Genomic DNA, 27,927 nt, shown 5'->3' with positions numbered 1-27,927 from the left:
GGTCATGGATGCAACCTAAATGCCCATCGACAGATGAATGGTTAAAGCAGATGTGATACATATATATATACAATGGAATATTACTCAGCCATAAAAAGGAACGAAATTTGGTCATTTTTAGAGACGTGGATGGATCTAGAGACTGTTAAACAGAGTGAAGTTAGTCAGAAAGAGAAAAACAAATATCATATATTAACGCATATATGTGGAACCTAGAAAAATGGTACAGATGCACCAGTTTGCAAGGCAGAAATAGAGACAGAGATATAGAGAACAAACGTATGGACGCCAAGGGGGGAGTGTGGTGGGGATAGTGGTGGTTGTGGGATGAATTGGGAGATTGGGATTGACATATATACACTAATATGTATAAAATAGATAACTAATAAGAACTTGTATAAAAAGTAAATTAATTAAATTAAATTAAGAAAAAATTTAACAAAATTAAGCCAACTGATTAAATATATCATTATAATAAATGATTTTGGTGACTGAATGAAAAAAAAAAAGAATAAGGACAAGTAGTTAATGCATACAGTGTCGGGCACTGTTCTAAGCACTTTACATATACATTTCATTTAGTCCCTATAACCACTGGAGGTAGCTAATTTTATTATCCTCAATTTATAGATGAGGAAATTGAGTCTTAGAGAAATTAAGTAACTTTCTTCTGATTAAACATCTAGTAAATGTTAGGGCTGTTTGTTCAAACTCAGGAAGAGAGAGAAGTAAAATATTGCATGTGAGAGCTCTGGGACACTCCAACTTTTAGCATTCAGGGGGATATAAAAAAGAACCAGCGAAGGAGACTGAACAGGAGGATCCAGTGGGTAGGGCAAGAAGCTAGAGTGGTATTGCAGGAGCCCAGAGGACAAAATGGAGAAAATGCTCAACGGTGTCAAACGCTGCTGGCAGGTCAAGGAAGATGAGGACTGAGCATTGACCTTTGCATTTAGGAAAGTGGCTCTTGAGAAAGGCTGTTCTGACTCAGTGGTGGAGTTAAATCTCAATCAGAGTGAGTGCAAGAGAGGCTAGAAGAGGCATTAGAGTTCAGCTCTTTGGAGTTCAGCACAGGTACCACTCCAGACTCAGTCACAGACAGGTATTCACATACGGATATGAATCAAAGTGACAGGTGAGATTAACACACTAACAAAATAGAGATTTGATTGGGACCTTGGTGAGGAAAAGATGTGGGTCACTTTATAGCCCTGTTCAAGGAGAACAAATTTGATTTCCTTTCTCTTGGCATTCAGTCTTGGACTTCCCTTCATTAGAAAAATTTCCAAGCTCCAAATTTGCCTACTACCTCTCTGCAAAATAAAAATTCTCCTGGGTCATGTTTTATTTATCTATACATCTTCAGCCTAGCAAAGGACCAACTAAGAAGGGTACAAATAAAAGTGTGATAAATGACTAATATCCTACCCTGAAGTTATTGCAGACTACTTGCTGTTCCCATATAAGCCCATGTTTGTCTCTGTGGACTGTACTCAAGTCATTCAAATTGATTAAAAATTTTATATCTATCTTTCTAAAGCCATGTGTAAAATCTCGGTTTTCGTATTACTGTGGGTATTTTCATTGTAGTTTACTCTCTGTCCCTCTCTCTACCCCCCTGTCATTAGAAGTTAGTAAAGCTTCTCTTAGTATAAGACTACCTTTCTCTAAGTCCATAGAGCACCTTATTTTCATTTACCATATTTTCCCTTGTATCTTACCTATATGAACTTGCCTTACTTTTCCCTTTCCTCACCTTTTTATAGTCCAGGACAGGAGCTGTCACATGTTTTGATTCCCTACAGCCCAGTTCTTAGCACATAGGAAGTACTCAGTATACATTTTTTAAAATAATGAGTGAATATTTATTAAAGTCAGTTGAGTTGAATGATACTGACCTATACTGAATGATACTGGTGCTAACTCAGACAGTGGGACCTCCCATTCCACATGGCAACAACTGCATAGTGTTCTTAGCTTAGGGACATAATATTTTTAGCTAGGTTTATGAAAGGTTAAGAAGTACTATAAAATATCAAAATAATAATAACTAAACCCAATTAAATTAGAAAAGTTCATGGTTTGTTGGTTCGCTTTCTGGGTTTTTTTGCATTGATAAAAATTTTAGATATTTGTTTAATAATTAATGTACCTACTAATTTGTTGTTTCATAACTTCTCATATCTGAATCAGTGAGTATTCTTCTTTTAATTTACATTATTTCTGATCATCTGGTTCATACAATTATAAGGTGATTAGGCTATTAATTCAGTTATGAAAACTCAGATTTCACTAGTACACAGAGGTGATAAGACCAAAGGGATATAATAGCCTTAGTTACGAATTTCACATATAACGGTTAATGAATCTTGAAAACTGAGATTTCAGACCTGTTGCAAATATCTGAAATGCAATATTAATATATTTCCCCCAAGCCTTTAATGAAATAAACAGCACAACATTTTATTACATCAACATGTAATAGAAGTTGTTGTCAGATGATGCACTGAACAGATGCCAAGATGAGGAAGGAGGAAGGGTATTTACTATGGTTACTCTGCACCGTTCACTTGATTTTACAGTTTGGCTTTCATTATTCATCCAAAGTTCTTAGTTATAAATTTGCCAGGGTGATTCAGTGGGTAAAGTGCCGTCTGACAGGGAGGTTTAAACCACAGATTGCCCATTTCATTCTATTTGGGGATGAATATTATATTTTCTTAACTCCCTATGCTATCCATGTTAGACTACATATGCAGAGGCTTCCAGAATCTTAAAACTAGAAAAAAGTAAAAGTAGTTAACTTGTTAATTTACACATGAGAAAATTTAGGCCCAGGAAACTTGTCACGCACCCAAATCACGGAACTAGTTAATTTCAAAGCTAAAACTCAAATCCAATCACCTTGCCTCCAGTTTCTATACCTTCCATTCTTCCAGCTATCCTTCATTTTTTTGCACACGAGACCAGTAATTTGAGTGATTTTGGGATTCCAGGAATGGCTCTATTTACCAGAGAATAAATTTTTTATTTGCCATAGGTTCTACCCTTTTTTAAGATGAAAATACCTTTAGAAAGTAAAAATAATAATTAACATTTGTATAGCATTTCACAAAGAAATTTCCACATATTTTGAGGTCAGTAGCTGCTATCTCACAGAGAGTTGTCAGCATTTTATTAGGATGGGGTTCTGTGACAGAGGAGTCCAAGCAGCTGGGGAAGCAAGGCTAGGTAGTTGGAGGGTTCATTTGGGTGGGGTCTTTTGCAAAACTGCTTGAGGCCAGGCAGTTGGAAGGGATGGGTAGAGAGACTACTTCTAAGGAGGCCGTTTCTTTGAACAGCTAGATCAGTGGTTCTCAAATGGAGGTGAGTTTGTCTCCCAGAAGATCTTTGACAACGTTTAGAGGCATTTTTGATGGTCACAAATGGAGGTAGTGGTGCTGTTGGTATCTAGTGGGTAAGAGAGCAGGGGTGCTGCTACACATCCTAAATTGCACAGGACAGCCCCCAAAGAAAGAATTATTTGGTCCAAATGCCAATAGCGCTGAGGTTGAGAAACCCCGAGCTAAAGGGGAAAAAAATTCATTGAGGAACCAAAGGAAATTTCTTGAATTATTACTTATTTTATGCATTTAAGAACTTAGAAAATGAACTAGGTCTCTCTTCACACGCACACACAAACCTTTTTTTTTTTTTTTCCTTTCCTTTTTGGATATGGCTGTTTCCAGGGAATCCTGAAGACTGTTTATCTGGATTTCCTTGCGTTGGATGTGGGTTGAGCCAGGGACTTGAGTTTTGTGAAACAGCTGTGGCCCTTGGCACCTTCCTGTCTGGTTTTCAGAACTCGGTCCTACGTACTAGCTTTGTGGCGTCTTCCGTGGTAGCAGATAATTCTTTTGTGGGACACTACACACATCCAGGTGTTCAGGTATGTCGTGGTTCTTTTTTACACAAATGTTATATTGTGTGATGTGTGTCACAGGACACGAGGAGTCGCCTCAAGAGGAATCAGATTTTCTTCAGGAGCTGACAGACATTCAGGGAGAGAAGAAAAGTCTGTAAGAGCGTTAACCCGCCCATTGCTTCTTAAGGAAACCTCACGTCCTCCCATAACCTGGCCCGCGGACTCAAGCCGAAAGCTGTTCCACAGCGACTGAGCGCAAACTTCGCTTTTTCCACTTGAGGCGCGCGAGTGCGCGCGCGATCCGACCCCCGGAGCTGCGGAGCGGACCAATGAGCGGGCCCTTTCTCCGCGCCGGCTCGGGATTGGGCGAACCGCGCCAGCCTCTCTGCCTAACAGCGTCGGGAGCGCGTGCGCGGTCTCGCGCGGTCTCGAGGTGGAGTCGCTGGGGGCGGCGGCGGCGACGGCGGCGACTGGCGGTGGGGCGGGGGCGGGGACTAAGGATTGTGAGGTGGGGAATCGCGAGTTTCTGGATTCTTTATCCGGTATTTTAAGTGCCGCGGGGGAACTGTCGTTTCTGCAGTGTTTGCGAGAGGCCGGGGCAGGAGAAGTGGAGGCCGCCGTGGCGCGGAGGTAAGAGGCGGACCGGCAGCGGCTCGGTGTGGAGGTCTTAATCAACAGGTCCCAGCGAGCGGCCGGGGGAGGGGCGGCCGGGCTCACCCCCTCCCCCACGCGCCGGGCCCGGGCGGGACCCTGGGCTGCTGCAGGCAGCCGGCGCCGGGCCGGCAGCGGAGGGCGTGAGCCCAACCTTTGTCCCTCGGAGGAACGCTGTTTGGCGGTGCCCGCTCCCTCTGGCTTGGCGAACGACTCACCTCGGCGGGGGCTCCTGCCCGGCCGGCCCGAGGTGCAGGGAGGCGCCTTCTCTCTGCGCCCGCGCTCCCGAGTTCGCGACTCTCCTGACTCCCTCCAGGCAGGGTCCGGGAGATCGGCGGGGCGAAGAACACTTTCCTTTGGAAGACGGAATGTAGTCGGCGTTTCTCTGCCCGACTCAGCTGCTGGTATTCGGCTGCTCGCTGCATTCTTTAAACAAATAAACAAACAACTTGCTTCTTCGTAACCATTTTCAAGAAGAGCCTAATCTTCTTCATGGTTTCTGATAATTTACTGTAAGTTTGCAAGGTGAACTTTGAAGCCTGTAAATTGTTGTAAGCTGCTTTTAATGAGATGCTTTAAACAATCTTTGGTGCAAATTATGTAACTTCCTAATGATAATAACTCACCTCTGTTTAGTTGACTGACATACGGTAAGGTGTTCGGAATTTAGGTTTCGGTCGAAAGGTTTTTCTTGGCATTTGGCGCTGAAATTAAAATCTGATAGCTAGAAGGTTTCTAGAAGTAGTACATAGTGTGTGTTTTGTCTCCATACTCGTTTAGGATTGTGAGAATTTAGATTTGGAAAGCCTGTAGCACAACAATTTTGAAATTTTGATTTTAATGACAAGATGAAAGGAGTTAATATTTCTGTTTTTTTAAAAGTGTATATGTTAATGATAGTATTCTAATTATGCCTTTGGATTATACCGGAAGTTAATAACGTAATAAATTCTGCAATAGGAACAAATGGCATGTCGGTTATTGGTGTCTTTGAAGTATTAGTACTGGGATAATGAAATTGTCAAATAAGCTTTTTGGATTATGAACTACTGATTTTTTACTAGATTCCTGTGGACTTGGCATATTACAATTTTTTTTTTTTTTTTTTTTTTTTTATGGCTGCGTTGGGTCTTCGTTGCTGAGAGCAGGCTTTCTCTAGTCGCAGCGAGCGGGGGCTACTCTTCGTTGTGGTGTGCGGGCTTCTCATTGCAGTGGCTTCTCATGTTGCGGAGCACGGGCTCTAGGCGTGCAGGCTTCAGTAGTTGTGGCGCGCGGGCTCAGTAGTTGTGGCGCGCGGGCTCTAGAGCGCAGGCTCAGTAGTTGTGGCGCACGGGCTTAGTTGCTCCGCGGCACTTGGGATCTTCCCAGACCAGGGCTCGAACCTTTGTCCCCTGCGTTGGCAGGCGGATTCTTAACCGCTGTGCCACTAGGGAAGTCCCTATAAGTTTTAAAAGGCTTTTTATACTATTGTAGCAGGTGAAAGCTATTAAATTATAATGTAGGAACTCTGTAGGTGACACAGGCAAAAAATACGAAAAGCAATTTGTCGTTTTGTCTTTGTTAAAACAAAATCAAGTAAATCTTACCATGTACTTAAGTGACTTTTGGCCAGACTGATCTGAACTTGACAAGATGGACTCATTAATATTAACTTGTTTAGAATGTTAAAATGCGAAGGGATATGAGGGTTACCCAAGTCAGTAGGGTGAGTTTAGGAGTTTGTATGGTCTTTCTAAATTATTATTATATGATTAAAAAGCTCATCACAGACATGCCAAGAAATTTGGTCCATTTTTTTGTATCAGTGTTCTTGTTGAGTTGGAAATAATCTTAGTCTTTGTATAGTCTAACCTCTTCCTTTTCCAGGAAAAGGAAGGTGAGATTTATAGACAGACTAGTTAGTGGCAGAGTTGGAACTAAGTGCTAACATGCTTGCCTTCAGATTCCAAGTACAGTGTTCTTTTCGCTATATACTGTTGTTAAATAAACAAACCAATAAGTTACCCTTCTTTGATTTTTTTTTTTCATCATGCATTTTCTTTCCTTTTCTTTTTTAAATAACCACTAACCACAATTAATTCATTCCCTGACTGAAGGGTTGTTTTCAGTTTTTCAATATGTCAAACAATGTTTAATGAACATCCTTGTGCATATCCCCTTGAGCACATTTGTGAAGTTTTCCCTAGAATGAATTGCTGGGCCATAGGTTGATGTGCATTTTCACCTTTACTAGCTGCAGCCAAATTATCCTCTAAAGTTGTAACAATTTACATACCTGACAACAGTATATGAGTCATCCTTGTCCAAACTTGGAATTGTCAGATTGGCATTGTCAGATTTTTAAATTTGTGCCAATCTGATGGGTGACAAATGATATAATTATTTTCCTTCTTTCACAGAGGTTTTAACTTTATTTTTAATTTACATGAAGTGAAATTAACTTTTTGTTGTACAGTTGTCTTGACAAATGCATAGAGCTGTGCAACTACCAAAATCAAGATACACAACAGTTCCAGCACCTGAAATTCCCTTGAGCTGCTCTTTTGTAGTCAGCTCTTCCCCCACCCTTAACCCCTGGCATCTGATGTTGTCTTTCCCTGTAGTTTGTCTTTTCTAGAATATCAGGTAATGGAATCATACAGTGTTCAGCCTTTTGAGTCTGGCTTCTTTCATTTAGCGTAATACATCTGAGTGTCCGTCCATGTTGTTGAGTGTATCAGCAGTTCCTTCTGTTGTATTGCTGAATGTAGTATTGCATTGTATGGATGTATCACAATTTATTTATCCATCCACCAGTTGAAAGACATTTGAGTTTTTTGTTTGTTTGTTTGGACTATGAGTAAAGCTGCTATAAATCTTTGCCAACAGGTTTTTACGTGAACATAAGTCTTCATTTCTCTTGGATAACCACCTCCAAGTGAAATTTCTGGGAAGTGTATGTTTATTAAAAAAAAAAGCAGAAACAAAAAACTGTGGTGCGCCGAATAATGGCCCACAAAGATGTTCTAATCCCTAGAACCTGTGAATAAATTAGGTTACATGGCAAAGGTGAATGAAAGTTGCAGATGGAATTAATCAACTGACTTTAGGGAGTTTATCCTGGGATTATCCAGGTGCTGTGCTGGTGTATCCTGAAGGTCCTTAAAGGGGAAAGAGAAGATAGTGTCAGAAAGATGTAACAATGAAAGCAGGGACAGAGAAATGCAGAGTTCTTGGTTTTGAGGTTGGAGAATTTGGGGCATAAGTTAAGGAATGTGGTGGTCTCTAAAAGCAGGAAAAGGCCAGGAAGTGGATTAACCTTTAGAACTCCCAGAAAAGACTGTAGCTCTGCCAGCAACTTGATTTTAGCCCAGAGAGACCTGTGTCAGATGTTTAACCTACAGAACCTGAGAATAATAAATTTACGTTGTTTTAAGCCACTAAATTTGTGGTAATTTTTTAAAGCAGCATAGGAAACTATACACTGTAAAACTGGTTTTCCAAAGAGGCTGAATTGTAGTCCCACTGGCAATGTATGAGTGTTCCAGTTACTTTACATCCTCATCAACACTTGGTATGATCAACCTTTTTAATTTTAGTCACTCTAATAGGTATCTAGCAGTATTTCATTGGGGTTTTTATTTGCATTTTTCTCATGAATAATGATGATGATCATCTCTTATGTGCTTATTTGCCATCTGTATGTCTTTGGTGAAGTGTCCAAATCCCAAATCTTTTCCCATTTTTAAATTGAATTTTCTTTTATTTTCTGGCTGCGTTGGGTCTTCGTTGCTGTGTGCAGGCTTTCTCTAGTTGCAGCGAGCAGGGGCTACTCTTGGTTGCGGTGCGTGGGCTTCTCATTGCAGTGGCTTCTCTTGTTGAGGAGCATGGGCTCTAGGCATGCGGGCTCAGTATTTGTGGCTCGTGGACTCTAGAGCATAGGCTCAGTAGTTGTGGCCCACAGGCTTAGTTGCTCCGCGGCATGTGGGATCTTCCTGGACCAGGGCTCAAACCCGTGTTCCCTGCATTGGCAGGCGGATTCTTAACCACTGTGCCACCAGGGAAGTCCTGAGTTAATTTTTGTATAAAGAAAGGTTTAGGTTGAGTTTCATTTATTCAGTTGTTCCATGACCATTTGTTGAAAAGACTATTCTTCTCCATGGAATTGCCTTTGTCTCTTGGTCAAAAACCATTTGACTACATTTGTGTGGGTCTATTTCTAGACTCCTGTGTTCCATTGATCTATTTTTTTTGCCAATATCGTAGTGTCTTGATTAATATAGTTTTAAAATTAAGGCTTGAAATCAGGTAATGTGAGTTCTCCAACTTGTTTTTCCTCCAAAACTGTTTTAGCTGTTTTAGTTCTTTTGCTTAAATTTTAGAATCAACTTGTTGATATATCAAAAAAAATTCTGCTAGGATTTTGATTGAGACTGTATTAAATCTATAGATTAACTTGATAATTGACATCTTAACAAGATAGAGTTTTCCAATCTATGAACATGGTATTTCTCTCCATTTGTTTAAGTCTTTGATTTCTTTCATGAATGTTTTGTAGTTTTCAACATGTAGATCCTGCAAATATTAGATGTATACCTAAGCATTTCAGTTTTTTAGTCCTATTGTAAATGATCATTTTAAAAAACTTGGGTTTCCAGTTGATCATTGCTAGTATGTAGAAATACAATTGATTTTTGTATGTTGACTTTGTATCCTGCGTTTTTGCTAAACTCATTTATAACTTTTAGGAGCTTTTTCCTGTAGATTTCTTGGGATTTGTCTAAGGAGATAGTCATGTCATCTATGAATAGAGAAATGTTTCTTTCTTTCTAATATGTATGTCTTTTCTTTTTCTTGACTTTTTGGAGTCTAGGAGTTCCAGTGAGATATTGATTAGGAATGTTGAAAGGGAACATCCTTGCCTTGTTCACAATCTTAAAGCATTCAGTCTTTCACCTTTAAAATATAATGTTAGATGTAGGTCATTTTGTAGATTCTCTAAATCAGATTAAGGAAGTTTCCTTCTGAGGTTGCTGAGGGTTTGGGTTTTTTTTTGTTTTTTTTTTTTAAATCATGAATGGATGTTGAATTTTGTCAGATGCTTTTCTGCATCTATTGAGGTGACCATTTGAATTTTTTTTCTTTAATCTGTTAATATGGTGAATTACACTGATTAATTTTTAAATGTTGATGCAGCCTTGCATGTTTCTGGGAATAACTCCAGCGTTGTTGCAAACTAAATCATTTTGGATTATTTTTCTTTGACATTAACATTTTTCTTAAAAATAAACAAGGAAACTGAACATAAGATTTTGTGAACCAAAGTGTTTATAAAGTCAGATAAATCAAGGTATTCATTAACAGTTGTGTAAATTTTACATGTTGGTAGGACTTAAGTTTTCTTGATCTGTCTATACTGGAGTTTATAGACTGTACCACTGGAGGACTCTTCTTTAAAATTACTAAATGGAGAAAGAAAATATTATTTGTGGCACTGTACTCAAGCATTCCTCATGCTGGCTTAATTTAGGCAAGTTGTTTAAATGTATTTGGATAGTAAGTATATTTTGAATGAAGATAAAATGATTTAATTAGGAGATTTTTTTTACTTGGAATGAAAACAACCCCAGGAAAAAAACAAGCTCCTTCCTCAACACCGGAAGGTCAATTATAGACCCTTGAGTGATCACATAAATGTTTGGCTTGGTCCAAGTATAATGAATTAAGTGAATGTATTAAAAAGTGTGAAGTGAAATATAAAATAAAGTACTTAAAAAGCCAGGCTCTGTTTTGCTATACTGAAGATATTCTTTCGTGAAAAATGTGGGTACATAGTAAAAAGATGCATGCTTATTAAATATACTTTATTATGTTGAGTTGTGAAGTTTTTCCTCCATCAGTTCAGGCTACAGAAGACAGTTTAATTATTAAGAATAAGGTTTCATGGGGAGTTCCCTGGTGGTCCAGTGGTTAGGACTCTGTGCTTCCACTGCAGGGGGCACGGGTTCGATCCCTGGTCAGGGAACTGAGATCCCACATGCTGTGCAGCGTGGCTAAAAAAAAAAAAAAAAAGAATAAGGTTTCAGTAACTTCATAATCAAGCTGTTTAATTTTATTATTTTTATAAATTTGGGCTTATATGATTTAACCACTATAAAAATTCAAGCAATTTCTCTCAGATAATTTTAAAGTTCCTTAAGTTATTACTTGTCTCAAAGACCCTAAACATCGAAGTTTTGAGGCCTCTGAGGTTCTTGGCATTATTGATCCTTTAAGGCAGGGGTTGACAAATTTCTTTAAAGGGCAAGATAGTGAATATTTTAAGCTTTGTAGATCATATAATTTCTGTTGCAGGTCCTCAACTCTGCTGTTACAGTGCAAAGATGGCCAAACGAATGTGACTGTGTTCCAGTAAAACTTTGTTTATTCAAAACAATGTATGCCTGATTTGGCCTGTGGGCTTAGTTTGCCTACTTTGGTTTTGGGCAAAAAGTTAGCAGGAGAAATGAAAATAATTATAGTAATGTAGCAGAAAGACCCTTAGGGTCAGCTGAGTTGGGAGGTTATTCCATGCTGTAATTCCCAGCCAAGCCCTCACTTTCCTTATCTATATCATGTGGCCACCTCGGAAGATGATTTAAAAGGTTAAAAATAGGGTATATGGAAGGCACTGAGCAAAATATTCTGACACATAGTAGATACTCAATAAATATTTTCTCCCACCACCCCACCATTTTATATTATTTTACAGTGTGTAGTATATCTAATTAGTTATTCCAAATATTAGAAATTATAGTTGTGTTTATATTTATAGCTAAATTGCCTTTTGAATTATGCTTTTTGGCCATATAAGTTTTAACTGTTTGGTTTCACAATAGTATCAGAAACTTCACATGAAAAAAATTGAGAATTTGTGTTGAAATATAATTTCATGTTTTGAGGATTTTACATTGTCACAAAAAATGTTTGATAATGTCACTTAAAATGCATTACTTTGATTTGACCTAAGAAGTAGGTTTTCTGTATTTTGTGTGCTTCAGAAGTGCTTTAAGACTGCATTCATTTAAGTTAATTGACTGCCTTCTGTGAGTGCACTGAACTAGGTGCTCTGCTAGGATTTGGTTGTACTTAAAAAGTACCCGTATTTAGGTACTCATTTTTGCGTAATGTTTGGGACATAAGGGAAGCGTCAGAAAGTTGTTTTTCTTTCTTTCTGAATTTCTATCAAGATAAAGCTGGATTCGAGATTTTTAACTCCCCTCCAAAAAAAAATTTTGTGCTCCTTCACAGATCAGAGGCAGAGATGCCACATAAGTGGATGTTGAAATAATTTTGCGCCAGTAGTTGGTGGCAGGACTAGGGTTGGATCTCACATACCAGATTCATAATCTTTTTAGTACTCTTTTCATTGCACCATTGCCTGGTTTATTAGCTCTGTTACCACCTGCATCTGGACTCCCAGAAATCTAGTTTTCTTGTCCCACATTCTCCATTTTCCTCCTAAAGCTTAAACAGAAGCTGTTGCAAATTCTTATCAAATTTTACTAAGAAAACATTATATTATTATTTAAATACAGTTATAGCTTAGAATATAATTGTATTATACTTAATATGAAAGAAAAGTTTGTTGTTTTTAAGCAGATTTAAAAAATTCTTTACATTGGTTATATTATCTGTATGATATTTATGTATAAGGAGTTGGTTTTCCTTTGTTCTACAAGTAATCATCATTCACTTTTGCACACTTTTGTCTGCCTCAGATTTCCTAACTAGTTTATTCAGAAAATTATAGGTAAATACTGAATACTTACAATGTGAAGACTTTGGGCAGGATATAGAGAAGTATTAGATAAAGTCACTGCCCTCAAAGGTCTGGCTTTGAAATAAGTATGGACAGTCCCTTATAGATAGGTTGGATTAAGAGAATTTAATAGTTGTTTGAAATGGGCAGAGTCACAGAATTGCTCAAATAATATGCAAATAAATTGTAGGATTGTACTTGTAATGTTACAGAATTATAAGTTTATTTTTAAAAAAATAATGTATCACAATTTATTTAACTGTATTACTGTTGGTGAGTTGTTTCTAGCTTTTGGTTATTATGAGTAATGTTACCATGAATGTCTTTGCATGTTTAGTCTATCAAGGTTAACACGTACATGTGTTTCTCTAGGACTGTGCTCTCTAGTATGGTAGCCATTAGCCACATATGACTATTTATTTATTTATTTATTTATCTTTGAATTTCATTTATTTTTTTATACAGCAGGTTCTTATTAGTTATCTATTTTCTACATATTAGTGTATATATGTCAATCCCAATCATGACTATCTAAATTTAAATTAACTAAAATTAAAAATTCAGCTCTTCAGTTACACTAGCCACATTTCAAGTGCTTCATAACCATGTATGGCCAGTGGCTATGTTATTATTGCACAATGCAGATATGGAATATTTCCATTATTGCAGAAAGTTCTATTGGACATCACTGTTCAAAGTATATAATTAGGAATGAAATTGCTGGATGATAGCATAGGGGAATGGTCAACTTACTAGATAATGCCATACTCTTTTAGCGTAAACTGTTGAGTTTCTTCAAATTGCCTCACATTGAAAACTGTAAATTCTACTTTATAAATACTGGACATGTAAACTTAACTGTCTATTAATCTTTTGTGAATCTTAATGGTCGTTTGGCCCTGTCCCCCAAAACACACACACTGTTGTGCATATCAGGGAATTCATGGAAATTAGATCATGAACCCCAGAGTTAAACCTCTGACCCAAGTGATTTGTCTGAGAACTATACAAATAAGCTGCAGGTGTTTTTCAAAATAATGATTCACTTAAGAGTAATCAGTAGATACCTAAGAGTTTATGAAAGGAAATTTGATGGTTCTTTGTATGCATCTTAAAGGGATAGTGTTCCTTTTATGTCTTATCCTTTTATACTTTTATACTTAATTTTATACTTAAATTTTATAGTGAGAGTAGTAGTGCATTTGGCTAAATTACAGTACTTTTTGCTTTCCCCTAACTCCTACCCAGAACTGTATCCCTTGCCCCATCTCTTAATGTGTCATGCAGTATGCTATATCCTTTGTATATAGTTTTTTTTTTTAAATAAATTTATTTTATTTATTTATTTTTGGCTGCATTGGGTCTTCATTGCTGCACGTGGGCTTTCTCTAGTTGCGGTGAGCAGGGGCTACTCTTCGTTGCGGTGCGTGGGCTTCTCATGGCGGTGGCTTCTCTTGTTGTGGAGCAAGGGCTCTAGGCACGCGGGCTTCAGTAGTTGTGGTGCACGGGCTTAGTTGCTCCGCGGCATGTGGGATCTTCCTGGACCAGGGCTCGAATCCGTGTCCCCTGCATTGGCAGGTGGATTCTTAACCACTGTACCACCGGGGAAGTCCTGTATATAGTTTTAAACATTAACAACTTTGTGACTGAACAGAGACGCAGAGAGATTATTTTATCCAGAGTCTTATTGTAACTGATAGCAGGTATTTGAATTCAGTTTGACTCCAAAGCCCTTGGATTTTTCTGCTTTGTATTTTAGCCTGCCTTAAGACTTACCTTGTTTAACACTGTCTTTTTGGTAAGATTAAAATCTTTTTTTAGGAAAACCATCTTTAATTTAGTGTTTAAATTGTACTTGAATTAAAGTGAAGAACTTTGAACCTGTAAATTGTAAGCTCCTTAAGGGTAGGGGCTATGCCTTTTTATTTTAGTATCTAACTGCTTAATATGACACAAGGTAGGTGCAGGTTATCAATTTGCACTTTTTAATCATTTACTTGTTAAACCTTAGCCTTACTTGTGAGTTTCACCCCAGAGACTGTTCTAATCTAGTTACCTCCTGTAACCTGAGAGAATTTGAGATTCAAAACAATTCCATTTATCCTCTGTTGGCTGTAAGTGTGTTTAATGATAGATGGAGGGTTCTTGATTCACTTTATTTACAAATATATAAGCATGAACAGATGAATTTGCTCATGGCTTTGACTTGCTTTTTTGTGGGCTCTTACTGATAGACATTATAGTTACAAACCTTGTGCCGATTAAGTACTCAGACTAGTGCTGAAATGCCTTCTTGACTTGTGTGTGACTCTGGGCAGTTTTACCTGTGAAAATCTGATTAGTTATCTGCAGAATAAGGAATGTTGTACTTGTGGGGGGTTGTACTTGTGCCTGATTCAGAAGGCTGTAGGGGAGGAAAAAACGTTTTCTCTTTCCTCCTAGGTTCATTGTCCGGGGCCCTGTAAATTAAACTGACAAAAGACAGATTAACAGGAGAAATGGTTTATTACTTATACATATGGAGACCTTCAGAGAAAAGAACTGAAGACCAAAGAAGCAGAGAGACTGAATGATAAATTGTGGAATCGAGACAAGACAAAGGAAAAGAGGCTTTTAAGGGCTGTAAATTGTGGGAAGGTAATTATGTGGGGGGAACTAACAGAATATAAAGGTTATTTTAGTAAGGTTTGTTATGCAGATTTAAGTTGGTGTCATCTGCTTTGATAAGAGTCAACTCCCAGTCCTCTTTATGGTACCTTTACAAACGGAAATTCATGCTAGCTTTAAAAAGGGAAATTTATGCTGTGCTTTTTAAGCCTGATAGGGGAGGACAGTTTTTTTTTCCTGTGTCTGTTTCTTAATTGCCTTTAGCTCAAAATAATCCTTATGCCAAAGTGTCACATTTTGGGGTGGAATATTCTGCTCCCCTTCAGAGTCTTTATTTTGAGGATTAATTGAGATGATGTATCAAGAATGATTAGTGAGAGGGCAGACAGCAGAAGCAAGAAGAGCTACAATCCTGCAGCCTGTGGAACCAGGATTCACAGAGATGTGAAAACCACATTCACAGAGAGATAGAAAAGATGAAAAGCAGAAGGCTGTGTACCAGATGAAGGAACAAGATAAAACCCCAGAAAAACAACTAAATGAAGTGGAGATAGGCAACCTTCCAGAAAAAGAATTCAGAATAATGATAGTGAAGATGATCCAGGACCTCAGAAAAAGAATGGAGGCAAAGATCGAGAAGATGCATGAAATGTTTAGCAAAGACCTAGAAGAAATAAAGAACAAACACCTAGAAGAATTAAAGAACAGACAAACAGAGATGAACAATACAATAACTGAAATGAAAACTACACTAGAAGGAATCAATAGCAGAATAACTGAGGCAGAAGAACGGATAAGTGACCTGGAAGACAGAATGGTGGAATTCACTGCCGCAGAACAGAATAAAGAAAAAAGAATGAAAAGAAATGAAGACAGCCTAAGAGACCTCTGGGACAACATTAAACGTAACAACATTTGCATTATAGGGCTCCCAGAAGGAGAAGAGAGAGAGAAAGGACCCAAGAAAATATGTGAAGAGATTATAGTCGAAAACTTCCCTAACATGGGAAAGGAAATAGCCACCCAAGTCCAGGAAGCGCGGAGAGTCCCAGGCAGGATAAACCCAAGGAGAAACATGCCAAGACACATAGTAATCAAATTGACAAAAATTAAAGACAAAGAAGAATTATTGACAGCAACAAGGGCAAAATGAAAAATAACATACAAGGGAACTCCTATAAGGTTAACAGCTGATTTCTCACCGGAAACTCTACAAGCCAGAAGAGAGTGGCACGATATATTTAAAGTGATGAAAGGGAAGAACCTACAACCAAGATTACTCTACCCGGCAAGGATCTCATTCAGATTTGACAGAGAAATCAAAAGCTTTACAGACAAGCAAAAGCTAAGAGAATTCAGCACCACCAAACCAGCTCTACAACAAATGCTAAAGGAACTTCTCTAAGCAGGAAACACAAGAGAAGAAAAAGACCCACAAAAACAAACCCATAACAATTAAGAAAATGGTAATAGGAACATACATATCAATAATTACCTTAAACATGAATGGATTAAATGCTCCAACCAAAAGACACAGGCTCGCTGAATGGATACCAAAATAAGACCCATCTATATGCTGTCTACAAGAGACCCACTTCAGACCTACGGACACATATAGACTGAAAGTGAGGGGATGGAAAAAGATATTCCATGCAAATGGAAATCAAAAGAAAGCTGGAGTAGCAATACTCGTATCAGATAAAATAGACTTTAAAATAAAGAATGTTACAAGAGACAAGGAAGGACACTACATAATGATCAAGGGATCAATCCAAGAAGAAGATATAACAATTATAAATATATGTGCACCCAACATAGGAGCACCTCAATGCATAAGGCAACTGCTAACAGCTATAAAAGAGGAAATCGATAGTAACACAATAGTAGTGGGGGAGTTTAACACCTCACTTACACCAATGGACAGATCATCGAAACAGAAAATTAATAAGGAAACACAAGCTTTAAATGACACAATAGACCAGATAGATTTCATTGATATTTATAGGACATTCCATCCAAACACAGCAGATTACACTTTCTTCTCAAGTGCTTATGGAACATTTTCCAGGGTAGATCATATCTTGGGTCACAAATCAAGCCTTGGTAAATTTAAGAAAATTGAAATCGTATCAAGTATCTTTTCTGACCACAACACTATGAGACTAGATATCAATTACAGAAAAAAATCTGTAAAAAGAAAAAAAATACAAACACATGGAGGCTAAACAATATGTTACTAAATAACCAAGAGAACACTGAAGAAATCAAAGAGGATATCAAGAAATACCTAGAGACAAATGACAATGAAAACACAACGATCCAAAACCTATGGGATGCAGCAAAAGCAGTACTAAGAGGGAAGTTTATAGCAATACAAGCCTACCTCAAGTTAACAAGAAAAATGTCAAATAAACAATCTAACCTTACACCTAAAGAAACTAGAGAAAGAAGAACAAACAAAACCCAAAGTTAGTAGAAGGAAAGAAATCATAAAGATCAGAGCATAAGTAAATGAAATAGAAACTAATCAATAGCAAAGATCAGTAAAACTAAAAGCTGGTTCTTTAAGAAGATAAACAAAATTCATAAATATTTAGCCAGACTCATCAAGAAAAAGAGGGAGAGAACTCAAATCAGTAAAATTAGAAATGAAAAAGGAGACGTTACAACACACACCACAGTAATACAAAGCATCCTAGGAGACTACTGCAAGCAACTCTATGCCAATAAAATGGACAATCTGGAAAAAATAGACAGATTCTTAGAAAAGTGTAAACTTCCAAGACTGAACCAGGAAGAAGTAGAAAATATGAACAGACCAATCACAAGTAATGAAATTGAAACTGTGATTAAAAACTTTCCAACAAACAAAAGTCCAGGACCAGATGGCTTCACAGGTGAATTCTATCAAACATTTAGAGAAGAGCTAACACCCATCCTTCTCAAACTCTTCCAAAAAATTGCAGAGGAAGGAACACTCCCAGACTCATTCTATGAAGCCACCATCACCCTGATACCAAAACCAGACAAAGATACTACAAAAAAACAAAATTGCAGACCAATATCACTGATGAATACAGATGTAGAAATCCTTAACAAAATACTAGCAAACAGAATGCAACAACACATTAAAAGGATCATACACCACGATCAAGTGGGATTTATCCCAGGGATGCAAGGATTCTTCAGTATATGCAAATCAATCAATGTGATAACACTGTATTAAATTGAAGAAAAAAATCTGTATGATCATCTCAATGGATGCAGAAAAAGCTTTTGACAAAATTCAACACCCATTTATGATACGGACTCTCCAGAAAGTTGGCATAGAGGGATCCTACCTCAACTTAATAAAGGCCATATACAACAAACCCACAGCAAACATCATTCTCAATGGTGAAAAACTGAAAGCATTTCCTCTAAGATCAGGAACAAGACAAGGATGTCTACTCTCGCCACTATTATTCAACGTAGTTTTGGAAGTCCTAACCACGGCCATCAGAGAAGAAAAAGAAAAGGAATACAAATCGGAAAAGAAGAAGTAAAACTGTCACTGTTTGCAGATGACATGATACTATACATAGAGAATCCTAAAGATGCCGCCAGAAAACTACTAGGGCTAATCAATGAATTTGGTAAAGTTGCAGGATACAAAATTAACGTGCAGAAATCTCTTGCATTCTTATACACGAATGATGAAAAATCTGAAAGAGAAATTAAGGAAACACTCCCATTTACCACTGCAACAGAAAGAATAAAATACCTAGGAATAAACCTACCTAGGAAGACAAAAGACCTGTATGCAGAAAACTATAAGACACTGATGAAAGAAATTAAAGATGATACAAACAGATGGAGAGATAAACCATGTTCTTGGATTGGAAGAATCAATTTTGTGAAAATGACTATACTACCCAAAGCAATCTACAGATTCAATGCAATCCCTATCAAATTACCAATGGCATTTTTTTACAGAACTAGAGCAAAAAATCTTAAAATTTGTATGGATACACAAAAGACCCCGAATAGCCAAAGCAGTCTTGAGGGAAGAAAATGGAACTGGACGAATCAGGGTCCCGGACTTCAGACTATACTACAAAGCTACAGTAATCAAGACAGTATGGTACTGGCACAAAAACAAATATAGATCAATGGAACAGAATAGAAAGCCCAGAGACAAACCCATGCACCTATGGTCAACTAATCTATGATAAAGGAGGCAAGGATGTTCAGTGGAGAAAAGACAGTCTCTTCAGTAAGTGGTGCTGGGAAAACTGGACAGCTACATGTAAAAGAATGGAGTTAGAACACTCCCTAACAGCATACACAAAAATAAACTCAAAATGGATTAGAAATCTTAATGTAAGAGTGGACCCTATAAAACTCTTAGAGGAAAACATAGGAAGAACACTGTGACGTAAATCACAGCAAGATCTTTTTTGATCCACTTCCTAGAATGATGGAAATAAAAACAAAAATAAAGTAATGGGACCTTATGAAACGTAAAAGCTTTTGCACAGCAAAGGAAACCGTAAACAAAACAAAAAGACAACCCTCAGAATAGGAGAAAATATTTGCAAACCAATCAACAGACAAAGGATTAATCTCCAAAATATATAAACAGCTCATGCAGCTCAATATTAAAAAAACAAACAACCCAATCCAAAAATGGGCAGAAGACCTAAATAGACATTTCTCCAAAGAAAACATACAGATGGCCAAGAAGCACATGAAAAACTGCTCAACATCACTAATTATTAGAGAAATGCAAATCAAAACTACAATGAGGTATCACCTCACACCAGTTAGAATGGGCATCATCAGAAAATCTACTAACAACAAATGCTGGAGAGGGTGTGGAGAAAAGGGAACCCTCTTGCAGTGTTGGTGGGAATGTGAATTGATACATCCACTATGGAGAACAGTATGGAGGTTCCTTAAAAAACTAAAAATAGAATTACCATATGACCCAGCAATCCCACTATTGGGCATATACCCAGAGAAAACCATAATTCAAGAAGACACATGCATCCCAGTGTTCATTGCAGCACTATTTAATAGCCAGGTCATGGAAGCAACCTAAATGCCCATCAACAGACGAATGGATAAAGAAGATGTGGTACATATATACAATGGAATATTACTCAGCCATAAAAATGAACAAAATTGGGTCATTTGTAGAGATGTGGATGGATCTAGAGACTGTCATACAGAGTGAAGTAAGTCAGAAAGAGAAAAACAAATATCGTATATTAACACATATATATGGAACCTAGAAAAATGGTAAAGATGAACTGGTTTGCAGGGCAGAAATAGAGACAGAGATGTAGAGAACAAATGTATGGACACCAAGGGGGGAAAGTGGCGTGGGAGCGTGGTGGTGGTGTGATGAATTGGGAGATTGGGATTGACATATATACACTAATATGTATAAGATGGGTAACTAATAAGAACCTGCTATATAAAAAAATAAATAAAAGTTAAGAAAAAGAATGATTAGCATACTACTTGGTGTATATTAAGCACTTCATAAATGCTTATCCATAGATAAGAGATAGGAAGAATACAAAACTGGTTTATGATGTTTACATGGAATAACAATGAACTGCATTATGTTTTAATAAATATATTTTGAATAGATTGTATGATTATCAATAATTTGATTAAGCAGTTTTATAGGAATTGTGTGAATTGGTTGTCATAGACTGAGTCAGTGATGAATAATTATAATTGTGTCTTGAGGTAGAGCTTTTTTCATCTCTGAAATAATAGTGAAAGTCAATGGGGGAAAACAATTTGTTGCTTTATTTATAAACAGCTTATGTATGTAGTGAGATCAAGTTCTACTCAGCTTTATCAGTTTCTCTTATTGACTCTCAAGCATTACTCTAGGGTAATTCTTACTAGGTCATTTTTACTACACATGTTTAAAATAGGCTTAAAAAGTAAAAGTTTGTAGAGTTTGAGTTTCATTAGGGAGATTTAAAATTTTATGTTTAGAAAGCATTTGTTTAATTTTACTCATGTCAGTGTGCTTGCATTAGTGTTTTGTTTACTTTTTTTCTTTTTGTGTAATGGAAGCCTTTCATATTTGTCTTGGGTCTTATATTCTTTCCCATTTATACAGGTTTTCTTAGAATGCTCTTCCTCTACAGGTAATTCCTATAGCATTTTTGCAGTTGTAGTATAGCACTTATCAAATACCATTGCAGTTCTATAGGGGTTTTGTTTGTTTGCTTGTATACTTACCTGTTTTCCATACTAGAATTTAAGTTCCTTAAGGATAAAGACTGCCTTAGCGGTCTTTTTTTGCCAATGACTATCCCATGTTTTTGTACCAAATGGGTACTTACATTGTTGCACGAATGTGTAGTTTAGTAACCCTTCATAACTATAGTATTTCTGTACAGTAATCTTTAAGATTGACCTTTTGTTCTTATTTCTTGTTGCATAATATCCCCTTTATGTTTTCCTGCCTTCTAAGACTGTCTGGTCAAAATCAGATCATTACTCATACCCAGACATCAGTCAACAATTCTATAGTACTGAAAGCTCAGTGGATTCTAAACTTGGTGACATTTTTATCCTCATCAGTCTTCTTCATTCTCAAATTCTCCTTTCCTGTTTTGATGATACAACTCTACTTTTGGTTCTGAAAATATTCTCTGTTGATTATTAATTTTGCTTAATGTTCTTGTTCTAATAATTCTGAAATGGTATTTCTTCAATGACAAGGCAAATTCTTTTTTTTTTTTTTTTTTTAATGGCCAGTTGTTGAATTGTATACCAATAAGCCATCTAGGTAGAGGTTATCATCTACTAATTTGCTGATGTTTGGAGTATATTTTTTGTTCTCTAGTAAGCTATACATCACTTGAGGTCAAAATTTAGTATCTCTTACAATGTATTTTTAGAGACCTGCAACTTGTGACACATTTGTTTCAGGGAAAGTAATTGACTAAAGGATTGACACCTAAGATTAAAGGGGAAGGAGAAAATCTATATAAAATAGGCATAGAAATAGGCATCTAGAAGGCAAAACAATAGCCATGTGTTTGGTAATTAGGATTCTTTGAGTTTGTGATTATGCATTATTAATATGATGAAAGGTGAACTTGACTTACTATATTGTAAAGTATTAGTGGTCCCTTTTGGAATTTTTCTTAAAACTAATGTTCTTATTCCATTGGTAAGCTGGTTTCCTCTCATTTTTAAATTAAAGATGTAATGTATGCATTTTTGTGTGGCAGAGGAAATCCTGACTTCCAAAGAGTCATGATCCTAAGGATTGCTTAAGTGCCTTATTTAGAAATTCTTATTTATTGTTGCATTGTTTATAAAATTGTTTAGGGCCTTGGGGATAATATTTTGATTCCTTTTCTTTGCCTGATGGTTCTAGAACTCTTGAAAGGACTTTGTTGCTTCTGCTAATTTTTATGTACTTTAAGAAGGTAGTTGTAATTTTAAAAGTTTCTACTTTATTTTTCTTTCAGAAAAGTATTATCTGTGTGTTTTTTCTCCCAAATTATGAAAGTAACACTTTTTTGGTCAATATTTTGTAAGATATCCAAATTGTACAGAAGACAGACCTGAGAGGTCTGTTATCCTTACTTTTCAGAGATAGTAAGTGAAAACAGTATTGCATATATTCTTCCAGATTTTTTGTTAATAACTTTATAAACGTATTTTTATGTCATTTATAAAAATGGGATGATATATAAGCACCATTTGGAAACCTAATTTATTCACTTGCCTTTGTTCCATGTTAGTTGATATAGGGCTTCATGCGCTAGTAACCACATTAAAAAATTTTGAAAGAAACGGGTGACATTCCTTTTCCTTTTTTTTTTTTTTTAAGCTGCGCTGCGTGGCTTGCAGGATTTCAGTTTCCTGACCAGGGATTGAGCCCAGGCCATAGCAGTGAAAGCCTGAAATCCTAACCATTAGACCACCAGGGGACTCCCTTAATAGTATATTCTATTTAACACAATGTCTAAAAAAATTACCATCTCTACATGTATTAAATACAAAAAATAATGAGATGTTTTACATTCTTTTCCCCACACTGAGTCTTCAAAATCTAGTGTGTATTTTATACTGATGGCACATCTCAATTAGAATGATAAACTTTCATTGGAAATACTTGATCAGTATTTAGAGTTTTTAAAATTTACAGTTGAAAAAGTAGAGTAACATACCCCAATTTTTCCAAACATACTTTATAGGATAAATTTCTAGAAAAGGAATTGATAGTGAAGGTTTATTTAAAATTTTTGGCATATAGTTGCAAAATTGTCCTGTATAACATTGTACTGATTTATGTAAGAGTCAACAGTACATAATGTCTGTTTTCCTATATTGTTTCCAACACTGGACATGATTGGTCACTCACACAGACACCCAAAAACCGTATACCAAAGTGAATATTTTTACATATTTATGCTACTTTTTTTTTCTTCCTACCTTAATTGGAAGAAAAGGGCCATTCTCACTATAAATGTTTCCTTGCAGAGAACAACAAAAAGGCAGAGCCAGAAGTCATGAGCAGCTGTGAGGAATTAAGGTAGGGGGCAAGGATGCAAAAGAATAACTCAAAGAGGATGTGATCTGCTCTAGTACCAAGTAAATCATGGTCTTAACAAATTTACCTCGTGTACCCTTTCTGAGGAAACTATTGAAGGTCTCTCAAAAAGAAGGGTGTCGATAAAGAGGAAAGAGGTGAGGAGAATTTATCAGGGTAAGGATGAACAAATGAAGATGACTTAGAGAATAAATTCAGACTGGAGCGTGTTTTTGTCAGATTCCATGCAGAAAACAGATGGCAAAATCAGCCTGAGTAATGGAAGACAGTTTAATCAATGGACCGTTCACAAAGGTGTGGGTTGGGTTAAGGGAGCTAACAAGGATGGTGAAGCACCCAGGGTTAGCAATAGCAAGCAGCCAGCTAAGCCTGGGCCTAAAAGGGCAAAGGTGGAAGTAGTTATTGGCATTTACAAGAGCTCCTGCTGTAGGAGAGGGGCCACTGGATGAGAACTGTGGCCTTAGAAGAACATACTGCCTACCAAACTACAGGAGGAAGTGAGGGGGCTGAAGAACCCAACCACTCTCTCCTCCTTTCCAATGGGTACTTCTCCCTGGCTGAACCCATGGGAAGCCAGAGGACAAGAGAACATGGGTAATACAGTCTGTAGAGGTCAGCCTTTTTGGATGTGGAGCTGATGGAGAAGGATGGTGAGTGGATCTGGGCAGAAAGAAAATAGCCAGTTTAGAACTGGAGAATGGAGGGCTCCAGAAAGGATGTCTAAAAAAAAAAGAAAAAAAAGAAAGAAACCAATAGGGTACCTGATTTGCTTGAGTATGTACATTAAAAAGTAAATTGAATCATCTACCAGAGAGTATGGGGATATATTAGTGACTTAACTAAAAAGTGAAATATAACTTATGGGCAGAGGGAAATGTATAAATAAATGCTACAGCAGAGGCATAGATTAAGTACCCTAGAAGGGTAGGGTTGGTTGTGGATGGGAACAGGCAGAATTAAGGAAGATTTCATAAGACATTTAATGGAAGAGGAAAATTTTAACAGATAAAGAATTGAACATAAAGGACTTTTTCCCCAGGTATGAGGAAGAATAAGTCAAAGTTGCGGAGGAAAGAAATTACAGGGCTTGTACTGGAAATGGCAAGTAGAGCTGACCCTTGAACAACTCGGGGCTTAGGGGCAACCCCTCTGCCCAGTCAAAAATCTGAGTATAATTTATAGTCTGCCCTCCATATCTGTGGCTTCAACCAACCTCAGATCGTGTTATACTGTAGCATTTACTACTGAAAAAAATCTGCATATAAGTGGATCTGTGCAATTCAAAGCCGTGTTGTTCAAGGGTCACCTTTAGTTTGATATGGAAAATAGAGGAGGGAGAAATAAAGTGGGAAAAGTATTCTGGACAAAGTCAAGGGGAGCCATATTCCAGGCTAAGAAATTTGAAATGTGTCTACAGAGTAGTTGTTAAGTGCCAGAGTCAAACAGACTTCAGTTTGATGCCCAGCTATGCCATTTAGCTTTTGACAATGGACAAGTTACTTATCTTTGCTAAATTACAAAATTGAGCAAGGAGATGGTTGTGAGGGTTAAATGCGATATTTCATACAAGGTGCTTAGCTCAGTGAATGAATGGTACCTAGTAAACCCTTGGTAAACAGTAGCTTAAGATAGGGGAAAGGCAACAGGAACTTTTGAAAAGGGATACTGTCATGATTGTACGTGTGCTTCAGGAAAGTTAATCTGGCAGTACTCTGTAAAATGTAAAATGATTGTCAGCTAGAGACACTGAGTTGGGGGTGACTATCAAGAAATTCATAGAAAAACCCATGAAAGAAAGAATGTGTATATGATTTAAGTATGAGAAGAGAGAAGCTGAAGGAGGTATATGTGAGATATTATGGAAGGAGAATTGATGGGAGTTGGTATAATTAGTTATTAACATATTTAGGTGTATTAAGGTTATAATATTCAGTACTTAAATTTGACCCCAAGGGGATAGCTAATTTATCTAACAGAATCTGGTCTATTGTATTTTTATGGTTTTCATTTTTCAAGCTATACATTAATATTTTATTATGAAAACAGTTGTCAAGACAGGACATTTGGCTCACTGTGGCAGGACATACTGAAATTGGAACAATCCAGAGTAGAGAATGACATTTTAAAAATGTTACTGAGAAGTTGGGATGTTGGTAGCTTAGTTTCACTTTTCAAATAGGTTGGAAAATTCACTTGCATTTTCTACTATTTCTCCACTTGCCTACTTCTGCTGCTTGACTGAGTATTTAGAAACTGAGCAATAGATGTTATGCTGCCGCAATCTGGCACTATAGTAACTTTGTAGTCTCTTAACACATGTAACAGTGAAATTAATTACCAGATTAAACTTCATTTTATGAAGCACTCAGTTGAGGAGAAAAGATGAATTTTCTATAATCATATTGTAAAGGTAAAAGAATGATGTAATTATGTGATTTTTGAAAGGGAGCCTATAGTCAGTATGGTATTGTCTTACAGAAATATAGCTAATTTAGCACTATGGATCCACATAAAGTTTCACTCATCTGGATTTTAGTTCCTATTCTAGTACTTCTAGCTCTGACTTAACATGTAGTCCTTGCATATCTTCTGGAAAATGGGGATATCTGACCTGCTTACCTTTCAGGGCACCTGTGGAGATCAAATGAGATAATGTGCTTGGATTACTGTGGAAACTGAAAAGCTTTACAAATGCAAGATGTGAATATGAAATCACTTACAAATTTTCATTTCTAGCCTTTGGTTCTCTGTCTAACAGTTAACAGCCTGACAGAATTCCCATTTGAAATGCAATACTTCTAAAATGGAATTTATCGTCTTTCTAATCCTCCCCCTCCTTGCTCTCTCCCTTCCAGGGAGAGAAACTTTATTCTCTGAATTTTCCTATTTTAAGGTCCCATAATTTCTGCCAGGTTCAATTGTCATGCTCAGTATTTTAGAATTGTATTTGGTTCCTGGTCTCCGAAGGCTGTCAAATCATCCTTTGTTATCAGCATTGTTTGAAATTATCCCTTTTCCTTTCTTCTCCTATTTCCTTTATCCTTCCATGCATAAGTATTAAAACATTGTCTCTATTGGCTTCTCTACTTACATTTTCCCTAGTCAACTCTGGTTACAGTGTAGAGAAGATTTAACTTTCTAAAAAACCTTTTTTTGATTCTTTTAAAACTCAGAAACCCATAGTCTCCCATTGCTTGCAGGAGAAAATTCAAACAATTTAGCTTGCATTTAGAGTCAGTTCTGGCTTTATCTTCTATCTCTTACACTGGCTCTGTTCCTTATCAGAGACTGTTCTTGCTCTCCAACTAGGCCATATATATCCTTGATTGGTAGCAATATTACTGAAAAGCCATATTGCAAGTAATTTTATCCCACAAGTTTAAAAATCCGTTTCTAGTCAGTTTGAAAATGTTGTAAATTACCTTTTGTCTTAGTGCCTTTTTCAGAAGCTTTACTTAACCTTTTGGATACATTTAATCTTTCATTACCAAGTTGTTGAAGGTGATAATGGGGCGGTTCAAGTAACCAACCATTTGATATCTTTGATACTGTTTGGCTTTTAACCAATTCCTACTATGAGTGTATGGTCTTGAATATCTCCAAAGACCACCATATCTTCAATTTTGTGTTTGATATAAGCAAATGGAGAATTTTCCCACTGAATTGAAAAAAAAAATACTTTTCACTGCAGAATATTACATAATATATAGGGAGCTTATTATCTGGTTAACAAAATGATTTCTTGTTCCTCCAACAGTTTTTTTTTAAATTTATTTATTTTATTTATATTTATTTTTGGCTGCGTTGGGTCTTCATTGCTGCGCACGGGCTCTCTCTAGTTGCGGGGAGTGGGAGCTACTATTCGTTGCAGTGCACGGGCTTCTCGTTGCTGTGGCTTCTCTTGTTGCGGAGCACGGGCTCTAGGTGCGCGGGCTTCAGTAGTTGTGGCGCGCTGGCTTAGTTGCTCCGCGGCATGTGGGATCTTCCCAGACCAGGGATCGAACCTGTGTCCCCTGTATTGGCAGGCAGATTCTTAGCCACTGCGCCACCAGGGAAGTCCCCTCCAACAGTTCTTAATATTGCAAGGTACTACTGTAACAGGATACTATACAGATTTGTAAAGGAAAATGGTGCATGATTGTTCATTATGTAGTCCCATCGGTCCCTGGGAATAATTATGGCCAAAGCTAAGTTTTAGGCATAAAAAAGCAAGAGGGGGCTATTAGGTATTTGGATCTGCAAGTATGTTTTTCATAGAAGTTCATTGGTTAAAAGAGAGACTCTCTATGGACAAAGTGAAGGAAGGTTCAAAACGCTAAACTGAGAATAATCAATAGAAGTTTTCTTTCTTTCCTCTTCGTATTGGATAAGACTAGATAAAAGTAATAGCAGGAATGAAGAGCT

General features: G+C 37.1%; 1 protein-coding gene across 9 annotated transcripts in view; it reads left to right on the top strand.

Annotated features, from left to right (window-relative positions):
• The first annotated feature begins 4,376 nt into the window (after window positions 1–4,376).
• PALS1 (protein associated with LIN7 1, MAGUK p55 family member) overlaps window positions 4,377–27,927 on the top strand; it is a 105,334-nt gene continuing 81,783 nt past the window's right edge. For 7 of the 9 annotated variants that reach the window (XR_014242970.1, XR_014242971.1, XM_082386551.1 and 4 more), the window contains exon 1: window positions 4,377–4,534. The gene's annotated coding sequence lies outside the window, so the exon portion shown is untranslated. The remainder of the gene's footprint in view (window positions 4,535–27,927) is intronic. The other 2 variants (XM_082386554.1, XM_082386549.1) reach the window with 1 other exon arrangement.

The sequence above is a fragment of the Balaenoptera borealis genome (genome assembly GCF_965194805.1).
Source record: "Balaenoptera borealis genome assembly, chromosome: 3".
NCBI classification, from domain to species: domain Eukaryota; kingdom Metazoa; phylum Chordata; class Mammalia; order Artiodactyla; family Balaenopteridae; genus Balaenoptera; species Balaenoptera borealis.
The sequence above is the reverse complement of the archived record's forward strand: the minus strand, read 5'-3'. Positions and strand labels throughout refer to the sequence as shown.